Genomic DNA, 16970 nt, shown 5'->3' with positions numbered 1-16970 from the left:
AGTTTGATTCCCAAACACACGAACAGATCAGATAAAATAAGTGTGGTGGGTTTTTTGTGGGTTTTTTTTTTTTTTTTTTTTTTTTGGTTTTTCGAGACAGGGTTTCTCTGTACCTTTGGAGCCTGTCCTGGAACTAGCTTTTGTAGACCAGGCTGGTCTCAAACTGCCTCTGCCTCCCGAGTGCTGGGATTGTATATTTTTCAATCATCATCATTTTTATTTTTGTTGCACTTTGATTCCAGTCATGATGGAAAAATTGATAATATTTTTATTTATGATTAGTTTATGGAAAAGTATGTTTTAGAGGTAGGGAGGGAATCTTTCAATATATTTCTGCCGAGTTGAAAGCTACCTAAGGAAGCAAAGCCCAGGCGATAACCAGGAATGTCTCCTGGACCAGAGGAGGCTGGGAGCTGAATGTCATGTCGTTAGTGTTAAATAATACAGGAGAATAAAGTGTGCTGATGTAATAAACAGCTACATGAATGAACAGTATTGGCAATTCTTCTAAACAGAGTGCCACGCTTTCAATTCTGACCCTTGAAAGGGATGATTGCTGCCTATTAATCTCCTGTGTGAGGGCTTTCGCAAGGAGAACTCAGACGGGCTCTGAGACTGAAAAGGTTGTAAGTAAGGGAAGGAAGGCAGAAGCTGTGTAACAATCAGGAGAGTCCAGCTATTAACAGGGAATGTCAGCTTCAGAAACCCTTCCATACTGGGGAAGTTGGCAAGAGCTGTACAAATTGGCCAATAAAATAAAAAATGTTGATGTCCTTTAGAAGATGGGGTTACTGTGTGTGTGTGTGTATTCTTAGTGAACTTTCCATTCAGAGGTCTCCTTTGGAAATGATTGGGGAATGATAAATTTATCAGAGTTCACAGCTTTTGCTTCTGTTTATATTTTTAATCTAAAAGTAGAGATGATGGTGACGATCTTTGTGATGTGTTTGGTGCTTTAAAAATTTCTATAACTTCTATTAATCTCCATGACGAGACTGTAGCTTTCCAGGTTAGAGCTGAACAAGTCTTCAGTTTGACCTAACCTTAAGTCCCCTGGTATTACTACTTCTGACTTCAACACTTCTGAAAAACAGGCATTGGATGGTGATGGGTAAGAACCATGGGCTGAAGTTTGAGCTGAACTTGAAGGAATTACTACAACATTAAGATTGATCCTGAGGTCTTTGCAGATGGCATCCTACATTATGAGACACGTATTGGCCAAAGTCATCAGAAGAGACTTCTAATGTGGGAGAGAAGTTTTGACAGAGTTTTCTGTCTCCCAGAGATGAGGAAGAGTGAGGGGCCACAAACCCAGGCTTTTTAATATCTGAGAGTACAAAGTGACTTTCTGTAGAATGGTTTCTGAAAAATAATTCACAATGTTTCATTTATTACACTAAGCAGATGCTGTATGTAATATAACATACAGATAATTAGATGAGTTAATAGGTAAATAAATAGATAATTAGTAGCCGAACCTTGGTTTCTCAATCTGTGGGTCAGAACCATTAGTTTTGAAAGATCCTCTAACAAGGTTTCCTGTGACCATCAAAAACCACAGATATTTACATTAAGATTTATGACCAAGGCAACATTACAGTTATGAAGTAGCCAAGAAAATAATTTTATAGTTGGGAGTCATCAAAACATGAGGGACCCCTTCTGGATCACAACTTTAGGAAAGCTGAGAACCACTGATCTGACCAATGGTGAAAGCCCAAAGGCATTTTGAACTTGAAAATTTCTAAGGCAGTGAAAATAGACATTGTGCCCCTACGATGAGGATTGCTTTCAGGGAAATACTAGAAATCCTGGTTTACTGCCTAATTTGGAATCAAGCATTATTTTACAAATGAAGGATGCTGAAGCCTCCTCTAGACTATCAGGAGCATACCCCTTTACAGGGAGGAGCAGTATCAATACAAGTAGCATACATCGCACTTTGGAAAAGATCCCTGGTCCTGGTCCACAGTTGTGACCACCTTACTATGCATTCCTGCCTTCTTCTTCGCATTTCTCTGTAATCGTGTTTGTAAAGCCAACTGATAACCATGCCCAGCTGCCATATTGGGGCAGCAAATTCTTGCTTCAACTTGACCATTTCCACAGCTTTGTATGTGAATAGTGAATAGTGGCTGGAAACCATGTCATCTGTTTTTTTTTTAAAACTAAAAGCAGGGAAATTGTAAATCTAAATTTTGTTCAGAAAATACAGAAATAATTAGCATCCAGTTTCTCCAGTGCCCTAAGCCAGGCTGCTTCCCTGAAACTCACGGCATTTACTGTTCCAATTTATAGCCTTCTATGTAGTTTCCAGAAGTAGAGATTATCCGGACTAGGCAATCTTATCCCAGAGAACCAAGATTCACCTCACAGAGACATAACTTCCATTCATTCTCTGCACATAGGTACAAGCTGCATTTTCTTTCAGGCATTCCGAAGGACAGCAGATATTCCCATGATAGCCTCAATTATTAATCTCTTAATAAAGAGAGGCAGTGAATGCCACCTTGCTTCTTGGAAAGGGGATTCCAGGTCAATCCGAAAAGAAGGAAAGTGAAGTGAGTTGAAGACAGACGGGGATACTTCAGCGAGTAGGCATTGGCATAGGGAGCTCACGAAACCCTGCAGCATTAGCCAATGGGTGTAGATGCAGAGGAAAGAAGAAACAAGCAACAAGCTGGAAGGAGTCAGACACACGGGGGCTTCAACAGCCCAGATAAGCGCTTGCGAACACTCAGACTGTTGGTTTCTTATCAATTACACAAAGGAAGGGGCACTTTCCGTAGTCATGAAAACCTGTGTTGTTGTGTAATTAAAGTCTTTCTTCATGTGCTTTCCTCTCTTCCGTGCAAGTCTCCTGAAGTTTCTAAGTGTGGTCCAGCGTGAGACTTCAGCACCGCGGCTGTCAGAAAATATGTTGTCTGAGGAAAAAAGAAGAATAACCCTATTTCACGTTCTAATGAAAATGATTTGGTTTTGAATTTTGGCCCAGCTGACACTGAAGACCAAAGTAGTTTAGGCAGGCAGGGACCTCTCCACGCTGGGTGTTTATTAGACTCTTCAGTACCTAGCAGCAGAGATGCCATTTGAATTGCAAATTAAATGTTCTCTATAGCTCCGCCGGTTCTCTAAACAGTATCAGTGTCTTGAACTATCTGCCTTTTCATTTTCCAAGTGGTTTCTAGCAAAACCCGCTTTAAGTGATTAACGAAGGAAGCCTTTCCAAGACAAAGTGAGAAAAGCCAATACTAGCAGAGCAAGTTAGTGCGGTAGCTTCAGGAATCTGGAGTCCTGCTGCTCTGGGTGTAAATTCGAGTACACATTAGCTGTGTGGCCTGGTACAAGTTAGCTAATGAGTTCCTCTTGCATTAAATAGGAATCAAATCATATCTGCTTGATAGGGTAGTTCTCTTAAGTGCATGCACATGTCTAACAGTGGAAAAATTCATAAATATTAGCATTCTTTATTTCCATCTTTTATGAACAAATGAATTACAGTTGAGGGAAATGAGACACTGAGATCTTGAGTCATAAACTAAATTAGGGGCAGACTCGTTATGTTAGTGAGAATCTTATTCTCTATAGATAATCATGATAGGTTTGCTGGACTACAGATTCGCCAACAAGGTTTTCCTAACACACTGGCATATTAGAGGGGAAGATTTGACTGTGCTTTTGGGGTCCTCTTGGGACACTGAAAATATTGTTTTGAATACAGTCAACACTGGCCTCAGTGTTGAAGTCCGGGTCCCAGCCATTAACCACGTAGTATTCTAGTATATGTTTGTGTTCTTATGATGTCATTAGGGTGAGTGGTGCTGGCCAGTGGCTGGCCACGTTGACAAATGGATGACGTGGTTGTGCCTGACTTTCCATTCCATAGGCCATGTGACCATTCAGTTCCCCATAATTAATCACTTTCTTTGGCCAGAAAGTTGAAAGTCCTGGTAATCTTGTGTGACGGGAGGGGTGAAGAAAAACCAGGCAGGGACCATGGCCGATGTAAACGCTGATTGATGAGCGCTAGTTTACCAACTGACCTCCTTCCTGAGGACACACAGTAGGTCCTCATTTCCCAGCTCCCCTTGCGCATATTGTCAGGCTGGTGGGATACAGGTAAGACAGAATCAACCTTCAAAAACAGTTATTTAAAACAAAGAAAAGCCACATACAACTCTGTAGCGCTCGTGTTAACGATGCATTGACTTGATGAAAGCAGCCGGAGCCGGAGTCACGACTCAGAACTCCTGGTGGGTATAGGGCCTCCAAGCACACACCGGTTTTAGAGTGACCAAAAAAAATAATTCTTTGCTAAGGTAATCCTGGGGAATTTCAGAGCTAATTCACTTCAAGGCCCAGCCTGGACTCTCCTGCTACTACAACCATGGACGGTTAGCCCAGACTGTACCTGGCTGAGACAACATTCTCACCATATAGTTCAGTCTCTAAAGTAGAGATCCAAAGTACCTACAACCACTTTTGAGATGGAAATGAAAATTAGATCTGTTCATAAAAAGGTCCAGAACTTAAGAAGCTGAGAATGGACGAACTGGATCTTAACAATACCTGGTGGTCTCTAAAGCAGGCAGCAATGCTAAATACGCAATCTTGCCATGTCATTGATGAATAAGGTAAAGGGCTGAGCATGGGAAAATCACAGCATGTGAGTCAGCTAATACACTGGCTGCAGAGCCAATTCAATGATGCACTGCTCAAGAGGACTCCGGCAACTGCACAGAGCACAGCAGTGAAGTAGCAGAGGCCACCGCAGTGGCTTCCATGACACGCAGAGGCATAACATACAGAGCTGCATGCTGAGATCTGTGCTGGCCAATTCCCAGTCCACTTGACTCAAGCTGGAGTCATCTGAGAGAAGGAAACTCTGCGGAGGGAATACCTTCCTGAGTGCAGGCTGCGGGCAAGCCTGTGGAAACGTGTTCTTGATTGATGGGGGAGAGCACAGCCCATCCTGGGTGGTTCTGCCTTCAGGCAGAGGTGGTCCTGAGTGGTTAAGAGAAAGCAAGCTGAGCATATCATTGAGAGCAAGGCAGTAAGCAGCATTCCTCCTTGGCCTTCTTTCAGTTCCTGCCTTGAGTTTCTGTTCTCATTCCCGCAGTGATGTAGTAAATAAGCCCTTCCCTTCCCTGTTTTCTTCTGGTCATGGTGCATTACCGCAATAAAAACCCTAAGAAAGACTTCTGTCAGGTCAAAAGAAAATTCTAGTTCCTCAAACTCCAAAAGGCAATCCAAATACCAAGAAATGAACTTAACCTGGACTCCAGGATTTCTGCTAGTTAGACAAAATCCAGAATTGCTCAGGAACTTGCAAAACAAATTCCCATCTGCCAAAGTGAACTATTTCCCTCACCTCTAGCAGAAGGGACATATGCTACCTGCGGTGCCTATCAGTGTATCAAAGCCCATGCTGGCCTCCAGGCTTCCTGGGTGTCACAGATATCTGTGACACATTTCAAAGTCAAGGCTAGCATCCCAAATTTCTCACCTCCTCCCCCACCCAAAACTTCCTTCAGAGCACAGACTTCCCTTCCCCCAGCTACTCACCCTTCTTTTTTTATTATTATTTTCTATTTTAAAAAAGAAAACAAACTATCTTTTTTTTTTTTATTTTACATACCAATCCCAGTACCCACTCAGTCCCCACTACCACTTCCTCCAGCTTCCCCTCCCACCCTCCATCCACTCTCCAAAGAGGGCAAGGAACATTGTTCCTAGGAAAGCCCAAGGCCCTCCCCACTGTATTCAGATTGAACAAGGTATCCATTCAAAGACTGCATGTCTTTCTTTCATTCTGAAAGGTGAAGATTTGAGAGATGATGTCAGACTTTGACACCGTCCATTCAGGATTGGGCTTTCAGGAGACTTGTGTTTGGGCTCTAATTTCCTTGCTGCCCACACAGCGGAGATAATTTAATGCCTGCTGTCTTCTCTGGGAATAAATCACACATATGCTGCAGGATAAAAATCAGATAAACTAGCAAAACAAATAAGCAAAAACTATTAAGATTCCTAATATCATTTATTATTTATATGTACCACAGAAACTAATTTCTTTTGCATCCATAAATATTTAGTTGTGCCCCAATGTCTTAAACTACTTAAAATAACTTGTTGGACACACATTCCATCCTATAAATTCCAAGTATAATTTGCCTTATAGGTAAAAAGAGAAACCACTTAAATCATAAATATTCTATTTTGTGGGCCTTTATAAACTAACCCATATCTTACATCACGTCTTTCAAGTACTTTTTCTTAATAATTTATTTGTAATTAATGTTGGGAAGATTATACATGTGGCATGGTTGGTTTTGATCCACAATTTTACCATTTAGTGGTTCCTTTTAAAAAATATCACCTAAAAGCCGGGCGGTGGTGGCGCACGCCTTTAATCCTAGCACTTGGGAGGCAGAGGCAGGCAGATCTCTGTGAGTTCGAGACGAGCCTGGTCTACAAGAGCTAGTTCCAGGACAGGCTCCAAAACCACAGAGAAACCCTGTCTCGAAAAACCAAAAAAAAAAAAAAAAAAAAAAAAAAAAAATCACCTAAAATCATTGAGTTGAGGCTAGAGATGTATCTCAATTGGTAGAGTGCTTGCCTAGCATGCCCAAAGCCCTAAATTCAGTCCCCAAACTGTATATGCTGTTGCAATTTTATAATTCTAGTACTAGGGATGTAGAAGCGAAAATCAGAAATTCTTTCATTGCATAATTAATTTGAAGCTATCTTGAAATACTGTGACCCACAGTCAAAAATAATTAAAGAAAAATAATGAATTGTGGCTCTCACTTTAAGACTTAAAGTGGAAATATTTACAAGAAGATAAATATGGTATGTGTTTACACATAGTTGGAGCTTATTAAAGTGTATGTCATACACTTCTGAGAGTCCCAACGTAGGGAGTCAATGAGGTCAAGACTATTTTCATTCCAGTGCTGAGCAGTTACTTTCCTTTTAAGCTATGATGACATTTGAACTAATGATACAAAATTAGAGGCAAGCAAAGTTGAAGACCCACAGTGTAAATCAGGGGAGTGAAGCTGGGATGTCACTGCTCTCCTCTGGATTATTTCTAGTTAAATAACAGGAACATCCTTGATGAGCTAGGAGTACCTCAATTTTATCAAACTCCAGAACACATGATGCAGTGCTCTTGTCTGAAATAAAGAAGCTCACCCTTAATAACAATGTGACTTATAAGTTATGAGATAAATTAGCCACTTGTTCACTGGACATCATTTTTATTTGAAATAAGAATAGACAAATAAAATTCTGATTATTCGCAATTGGCTCTTGGTGGACATTATCTTGCGGATGGAAGAAATGAGCCTGTCACTTCAAGAAAAACCTTCGTTTCAAAAGATGCAATACAAGCTTCCAAGGAGAATCTAGAGTTTTAAGAAGCTTGTACTTACCACACTGAGCCTGATACCTTTTCAATACTCACAGATTTTTGTGCTCATACCAGGGGTGATATGAGCAAAGCCCTATTTTTTTTTTTTTGGAATATTGTATAATGAGCTGTATCAACATCTGGAATATCTGAATAAATAATAAATCACTATTTCTCTAAATGCCTCATGCATAACATAAACTCCAGCATAGATGAAACACTCATCAGTGTACAGAATAGGTCAATGGATGTAACATGAAAATGTATTGACATGCTTTTCACTTTCACAGTGCAACTAACCTTCCAGAGCTCTACTTGTCAAGTTTCATGCTTTATCAATTATCTGAAAGAGCTATTAAAATACCTTTCAATTTAAATTAGATATATATGTGTGGCTACATTTTCTTCATATACTCCAGTAAAAAATATGTATATAAAACCAAATTAAACACAAAGGCAGATATGAGAGTTCAGTTGATAAGCATTAATACAAACACTTTTCTTAAAATCAAAGAAAGCAGAAATTATATATTAAAGGATTCTATTCAGAAAACTATCATGCTATGAATTTTGCCTCCTTGTTGTGGAACAGTTTTATGTTGACATAGTCATTTTATTATTTTATAATATATTAAATTATTCTTAAGTTCTCAGGTTTAATGCTTAATACCAAAAATATTGATTGATGTAACTCATATCAACCATAACCTTTTGGAGTCATCAATAATTTTAAAGATTGTAAAAGCATTTGTAGACAATGCACTACTGCTATCAAGAACATAGCCAGAAATGCAGTCAAGAGGGAAAGCTCTTCTACCTGCTACCCAAAATCCCTGATTCAGATTGCATATCACAGAATGACATCAGTAAATCAAGAATAGTTGCATTAAAATCCATAAAATCATTGTGCACCTGCAAGATTTACTGGCATCAAACAAGTGTCTGCTCTTACTATGACCAGACTGGCTAGGGAGAGCAAAACGCAGGCTTCACTGAGAAGTCTTGGTATTGGGGTCACCTTAATTTATTCCAGCAGTAATGGTGGTTGTCCCCCAGTCTTGAGAATGGTAATGTGTGGTATACACATTTTTCTTACTCTAGTTATCTCCAAAGTCAACTCTTGAGGTCTAGGCTGCCCCTCAAGCCTTGGTCCTCACAGACAGCAGTGAATGTCTCCTAAATGATGGGTAACTCGCTCTGGATAGTGTTGTTCCTACCTATGTAGCCCATGTCCGAGATCTCAATGGTTAACTACTATGAGTCTCATTTAGATAGTATTGTGAATTTAGCAAAATTGGCTGATATAAAATAGAGTTATGGTGAGTTTTTTTTTTTTTTTTTTTTTTAAAGTGAGGTGGCAGAGGGGAAAAGCAATCAAAATATACCGTATGGGGAAAAAAAGTGCCCTAATTAAAACTATATATGTAAAAGAAGAAATTTATGAAGTTTCCCTCTTCCCTAGCCTCTGCCCTTGCTCTCTTCTTTCTTTCCCTTTCCCTTTTCTAATTGCCCACTCATTTTTCTGCCATGGATTCAGTGTTCCTATTGCAAACTTCATTTGCTTGTGTCTAAGGTATCAGTGATTATGCAAAGAAACCAGTGCTTACAGACAAAGCATTAGCTATGAAATTGACAGGATTCATATAAAATGGGGTGATAGGTATACGTTTATCTACAGAATTATAACAGCACTCATCTGTAACATGAACAGAAAACTTTTGGTTTGAATGTCTTTTTTGCATCAAGCCTATAAAGATTTAAGCACAAATCACTTTTAGCCGCCAAGAAGTGTTCATACTATCCTAGTGACAGCCTTCTGCTTGCCATAAGCATCTCTGTCATCAAAAACACTCGGCCATATTTTAGGCTGATATAATAATTTAAAGAATTTCGAGTTTTTAAAAACTGGGCTTTTCCACATCTGAATGAGCTTGACATTTTGAGATCTTTGTAGCTGGATTCTAGATTATGGAAAGCACAGCAGCAAAGTTTGCAGGGCAGCTGGAGCTTTTGACAGATAGATGTTATGTTCCTTAGTGGAAGTCCTTCACGATGCATAAATTGGTCACACTAACCTCTCCTACGGCTGCAAACACCATTATCTATTCCCAGAAATGTGACAGTTTCTACTGACTCTAATTGCAATGCCGGCTGTATGATAGACACTCGTTGGCAGACACAATAACTTTTCGCTTTAGGAGAACTTGAGAGTACTATGTAATCTTTCTGAAGACATTTTCAGTGGCAATTAGGGGTGCAAATTTGATATAAACTCAAATACCTAACATCATAAATCAAAGTGATCTAACTTTGTTAATAATAGTATAAACACACGTATGTGCAAGGCAAAGAAATTACACTCACAGGCTGTCAATTTGTTCTCGCGTTACAAATATCATAGTGTATATTCTAATGTTAGATAGTTTGGAATGCAATGAAAAGTTTATATACCAACAAACACCAATACATATTGTATATGTGCTTGATTGTATACAGTCACTAGTAAACAAAATTGACTGATGATTTGCGCCATATCTTAACGACAGTATGTTCACTTGAACATATGTGCATTGAAAAGGCAGTGGGTCCAATACCCAGCATCCATTTATCCTTCACACTGGTAGAAGAAAACTGAGATGTAAGATAAGTGAGCAGGTTTGAAAGCATACAACATCGTAACAGATCCATAAAGCATGGAGACATGTATTATGTGAATGCAGGACTATTATTACTTCATTGTTATATCAAACTCCCCTCTTATGCTTATTTTTAAAAAGAAAAAATATATATGCATAGATGTCATTCATCTGTCATTAATCATTATTTGATGCATCCTAGCTGCCTTTTCCATTGCTTTGATAAGAGATTATGACTAGAGAAACTTAAAGAAGAAGCAGTTAATTTGGCACTGATGGTTTCAGAGGGTTGGAATCTTTGACCATCATGGTGGGGAACATGGCACCAGAGAGGAGGGTGTGGCCCTGGAGTGGTAGCTGATAGCTCATGCCGTGAAATACAGACAGAAGGCAGAGAGTGCTGACTGGCTGGTTGCATGACTTTTTGAAACATCAAAGTCCACTCTCAGTGACACCCTCCCCAACAAAGATTACCTCCTAGTCCTTCCCAAATAATTCCACCATCTAGGGGCCAAGTATTCAAAGATATGAGCCAATGGGGGCCATTCTCATTTAAACCACTACTCTTGCCTTGCCAAATGAACTCTGATGTAAGTCTACTCACACCGATAAATGTGAACACAATGTAAAAGTTTGTATTCCTTAACTGAAATAATTAGTAGTTTCATTGTGTTTAGCTGAAGTTGGAGATAACCTCAATGTCTATTAAAGCTGCACTAACCCTCAGAGAACACCTAAAAAGAGCAGTATGACTGGGCATGGTTCTAGATTTTTGTTGCTGTCAAATTAGAACCAAGTAGATAAAGATTAGAAGCATAAATGTGGCTGAAGCTATACCCCAAAGATAGTATACTTGCTACCTTGTGCAGGCCCAGGGTTTTATCCCCATATAAAACAGTCAGTTCACTAACAAAATAAACAAACAAACTGAATTTTTCGCTCTCACTAAAATTTTAGATGCATTAAAACGTTCCAGACACTTGCAGGCAGCTTTTGTTATTTAAAATGTCTTAAGTGTCATGTCCGTGTTCTGATCGGAGCACCGGCATTATCTTTCCCTCCAACAATGAAGTGTTCAGTGACTGAAGAACAGACTTTCTTAGGGATGTTTTCATTGTAAAATGCATCTTCAAGCTGTGAAGTTGATCTCCTGTCAAGATCACTAGCCTATCCTGTTTTCTAATGTATAGGTCACCATCTCGATTTTACCACTGAGTTCTTGGCCTATATGACTATTTTTGACACTGCTAGAAAGCAAAGATCTGTTGTGTATAAAGGCCACTCCTACTTTACAAATTTAAATATATATTTTTCCTTTACAAAAATGAAAAAGTATCTCAAAGTATGTACAAACAGTATGCACCAAACTTCAGCACGTCTTCATGAAGAAACTAGCATTAGATCGATAATTTGACAATATAATAAAATGCATGTGACAATCTACATGCAAGATACTATAAACAGGGACAAATCACGTGCAATGACATGAATACGTGTTGGACCAGAACTTAAAATCTAAGTAAATGATACTGAATGGATGAACTTGAGTGTGTGTTCAACGTAAGCCCCCAATGAGTCAAACCTGCAACTTCGGCCCTCTTTCCTTGACCTTGAAGTCCAGAATGAGAGATCTGATGTTGAATACACTTGTACATCTTTGGAAGTGACTTGGACAGAGCCTTTCTAGTTGTTTGAACAGCACAAGAATGTTTAGAAATAGGGCAGATCATAAGAACTGTCTGCTTCCAAATTTATTTTTAGACAGTTCTGTAGGATGGTTAATACTTCATGCAAAATCTTAGGTAGTATAGCCCCATTCTGACCATTCTGAAGAGAATTGTAAAATTAAAAATTGCTGATGGCAATTCTCACAATGTGCTGGGAATCCTGAGATGTTCTTTGGGGCTGGAAGAGGTGTTTGGATGTGTATTTCTGTGGTTACTGTTTGTTTTCTGTCCTTTTTTTTTTGAAAGAAAGTGAAAAATAGATTAAAACAGAGACAACACTAGAAACATATTTTGTTATGTGGTGTAAGATGTGGTGATAAGATTGGAAGCTGCTTCTAGCTCCAGGCACCTCTGATGGCAAGCTGCCTTTCCAGATCTGTCACTAAGTGTCACCAGTGCTGCTTTCTTGTGCAGCAGGGACAGATCTGAGTTCCGCTTGCCATGGGTTGCAATCTCCTTTATTACCCGAGCTGTCCACCTGTGAGTGTGCTGTGTATTTCTCTGTGTGTTTTCCTTTCCAACTCCCCCAGTCCATTTCCAATACTGAAGGTGATGTAGGAACTGATAATGGAATGACCTTGAGGCCAAAAAAAAAAACGCGCAGTGAATAACGTTCAATAAAATGGACTATGACAGGTATTTCATAAAATACGTTTGCGAACAGATGACTTCTTACAAAGAAAATAAACTAACATTGCTTTGTTGTTCAGGTGCCAAAGTGATTTGCTTTGCTCTGCTCTAGCAGCTTCTGATTGACTTTTTCTCTTGTGAAAAATGAGGGAAAGAAAAGAAAAAGATTGCTCTGTGTGAGCCATTCAATACGAAGGCAGACCATTAATTGTTATTTGTGTCATTTTAATACTTCTGTTCATGCTAATACAGTTAACATCAATGTGGTTAAACTTCAAGAATGACAGCCATTTTCACAGCCAGTACTGGCTGGGCACAGGCAAGCTCTCTGAATTACTATACCACGCATGTTATCTAATTAACCTAGGAACTCTGAGGAGCAAGGAAAGACACTGTGGAGTTAGGGGAACCGACCAAGAAACAGTGAACTAAAACTGAGAGTCAAAGCAAAGCCTCGAAAGAAACAAATTATTTGTACTTCTGTGCATTACCCCTTTTGAAATTTTATTTCTTGAAGGGTGTGCAGTGCCAGAATCTAATAATAAAATGCAGAATTAAATGAGGGAGAGATATGAATGCCAAGAGAGTAAACACTTACTTGGAAATTACATCAAATACATAGGCATTAGAACGGAACAGTGTAGAATTGGCAACATGGAGGCTGGGGCAAACTAAAGGAAATCTGCCCCCTGGAGAAGAGTTATCAATATCTAGGCTAAACTAATTAGTGATATTGGGAATACAACCTTCAGCTATCTGTTTGCGAACTATTTTTCAAGAGAAGCTAAAACCGAAGTTTTGTGTGATCTTTTGCAAATTGAAAGATAAATACAGCTACACATCTGTACTTTGGGCTGTAAATATATTAAAGGATTATATATATCAGGGGAACTGCACCTGGGGAGAGATTAAGTAATCACTTCTCTAATAAATATATATGAACAGAGAAGTTAGTCTGCACTCAGTGGTATCGCCACACCATTGCAAACTAACTTAGGAAATGGAACGAGCGACTTGATCTCTCTGAGTGCATTTCCCTCATCATAATGTTGTTCAGACACTATTGCTAGACCTGTGAAATTTATGATGAATATTTGATAAGATAAAAATGTATAAACTCTTTGGAAAAGACTAGGACCACAATTGGCCTCATCTCTTCCACTTTCTTCTCTAATATGGAAGGTGGATTTTGAAAGCATATAGATTAAATTCAGAGAAAGGAACATTTGACAGAAACCTAAAGGAGGGGTGTTATTTGAATACTCTGGGTGAAATATAGAAAAGGGGTTTCTACAGAAATGATATCAGCAAGCCCCAAGTGCCGGGAATGTTTGCTACACTCACCTCTCTTGTATAACCAGTTCACAATGTGATATAAATACCAGGCAGGTGGGTGCACCCCTCGTGGTCCTGACTTCCTTGCTCATGTTCTCCCTCCTGCTCCTCAATGGGACCTTGGGAGCTCAGTCCGGTGCTCCAGTGTGGGTCTCTGTCTCTATCTCCATCCATCGCTAGATGAAGGTTCTATGGTGATATGCAAGATATTCATCGGTATGGCTATAAGATAGGGTCATTTCAGGTTCCCTATCCTCAGCTGCCCAAGGAACTAACTGGGGACATTGCCCTGGGCACCTGGTAGCCACTGCAGGTTCAAGTCTCTTGCCAACCCTTAGGTGGCTCCCTTAACTAAGAGGGGTGCACCCACCCACTGAGACTGTGGGGTTGATCTATTGGGAGCTCACCAAGGCCAGCTGGACTGTGACTGAAAAAGCATGGGATAAAACCGGACTCTCTGAACATGGCGGACAATGAGAGCTGATGAGAGGCCGAGGACAATGGCACGGGGTTTTGATCCTACTTCATGTTATGGCTTTGTGGGAGTCTAGCCAGTTTGGATGTTCACATTCCTAGACCTGGATGGAGCGGGGAGGAGCTTGGACTTTCCACAGGGCAGGGAACCCTGACTGCTCTTCGGACTAGAGGGAGGAGAAGAGGAGTGGGGGGAGGGGGAGAGGGGCGGAAGGAGGGGGAGGGAAATGGGAGGCGGGGAGGAGGCAGAAAATTAAAAAAAAAAACAGAAACACACACAAAAAAATAAAAATAAAAAAATAAAAAAAAATAAACATAAAAAAATACCAGGCAGGAAATTAAATTATACCCACGTAATATAAGACTTAATTGCCAGAGTATGAGACAGAACTGCAATTGAGGATGTAGAAAAGGCTCACCTTTTTAAAAAAAGAATGTGGAACGATAATACCAAGTTGACTTAAAAAGCATTTATCTTATAGCACTAAATATTTAGGACAGATAAATGGGTATGGTCACTGAGCTATCATGACTGAAAATAGAGAAAATCTGAGAACAATTCAAAAGGTTCATGGGAGACACATTGCCAGGCAAGTCTTCATTGAAAGAGTCGCTGATTGAAGAGGGTAATAAAGAATCAGAAGGATCAAATCTGGCTTCAGATCTAGGATGACAAAAGAGTGAAATAATTAGGATCCACGAGGACTCAAATGTTTGCTTGGTCCCTGGCCGCTGATGTGACTTGGAGCAACCTGCTAGTTTCTTCATGTATCTCATAAGAATAGAATATCTAGTACTAGAGTTGCTTTGCTATTTAGATACCATTTTTAAGATAGACCCGACATGATGTATTCTTGTAATAAATAGTAATCCCAATGTTCTACGTCCAACAGGGTATCCATTGGAGCAGTATGTAACTTTCTTTGTGCACTTCATAATGGATACATACATTTCATAATCTGCTACCTCCAGCTGTGCTCCGCTTGCCTTTCTCCAAAGGAACATGGCAGCAGGGGGCTGAGGCTGGATTTAAGCTGCTCTGTCTTCTCAAGAAACCTTTCATGAAGAAGCTTTTCTTTTTACTAAGTTTGGAGTACCTTTAAAGGCACCCAAGATTGTGGGACTATGACAATAATAGTTTGTTAAAACTTCAAGCATTCTGGGTAGTACTACATTAAAAGATAGAAAACTTCAGGAAGACAAGAACCTAAGAAGAAAATCCTGCATCCCAGAATTTCCATAGCATGGTGGTCAATGAAACAGAAAGCAGAATTTATTTCAAAATTTGGGCTACATGCAACGTCTTACACTGTGGGCATGAAAATCTTGATGCCAATCTACCCTTTAACAATAATACTTTTGTATGAAATTCAGTATTTTATATTGCAGCTCTATAAACTGTCTCCAAAGTCCAGGTTAGCAATGTTGCAGTTGGCTAGATGCACATTATAGTGCATTCAACCTGTGTACAATTAGCCCATTAAATTAAAATGCTTCCACTGAATACCACTTGACTCAAGGTGCACACGCCTCTCCACCTTCAGAAAGGAACTGGTCAGTTCCATCATCTACTCTGCCTAAAGGAAGTGTCACTTCAGAGTTGGTCAAAGCGCTGAGAATAAGTGGTTGTATGGACTCAGCCTTAATTGGAACATCTCCATCCCTCCTTCCTCCACTGTCGTTCATAAAACATCACAGGAAAGAATGCAAGAACCAGAGGACGAGGAGGAGTGCCCTGAATACTGTCTTCTGGGTGTGACATGACTATAGCAATCACAAAGTCCCAACAGCTGTCATTACCTACGCAAGACCCACACAAGGTCAAGTTCGTTGACATTCCGACGAGAATGGAAAGAGGCTAGTATGGCCCCATTTCTAGCTGAGGAACTACTGTAAATCAATGGCAATGGCCACTGATGGGGCTTCCCATGCTCACACAAGTGTTCCCAAGTCACGTGCTATGAGAAGTACTAGTTTGATACATAGGATATATAATAAGAAACATGAAGTTGGGATGGGGGATACGTTGAAGGTGACTGAGGTGACTGACAAAGGGCAGAGGGGTATACATGATCATAATACATTGCATACATGTGTGAGATTCTCAAAGACTAAGATCCAATTCTTTTGAAAGTGATATGTAACTATGTTGTTCTAGGAGAAGGGCCATAATCTTACTACCTGATTCTGAAATTTTCTGATGATTTTATATATCATAGAAGTTCTCCTAAGACGTTACTACCTAAGTTGCTAAAACAAATGCAAACATGTTTTTTTTTTTTCTTATTTTACAATTGTTTTTGGCTTGAAATGAAAGATCCTCGGTGATTGTGTTTCAGCAGTGCTGACTGATAGGTTGCCTAATGTGTTTCCGCTATGTATGGAAGCCTTGGGCTGGGGGGTAAACACCTCTCTCTCTCTTTCTCTCTCTCTCTCTCTCTCTCTCTCTCTCTCTCTCTCTCTCTCTCTCTCTCTCTCTCTCCTGGTTTCAGAGTTCTGTCCTGGGTGCTGCCTACAAAGGATGTTCCCCTTGTGCATACATGGATGTCATTAAGATTAAATTCTAGGACTGTCAAATAAACATTTTCTCAAGGTGCCTACTCAGGGATCTAAATCTTGCCCACTTGGGCATGGGCATTAGTGTGATTCTATGCAGCAGTCAGAACCTCTACTGCCCTAAAGAAGCAAACACACCAAAAGTAACCTGTGAAGCTCAAGAAACTGCTCGGTATCCACAGTGTGCTCTGCCAT

Source organism: Chionomys nivalis, chromosome 23, assembly GCF_950005125.1.
Source record: "Chionomys nivalis chromosome 23, mChiNiv1.1, whole genome shotgun sequence".
In the NCBI taxonomy this organism is placed as follows: Eukaryota; Metazoa; Chordata; class Mammalia; order Rodentia; family Cricetidae; genus Chionomys; species Chionomys nivalis.
The sequence above is the reverse complement of the archived record's forward strand: the minus strand, read 5'-3'. Positions refer to the sequence as shown.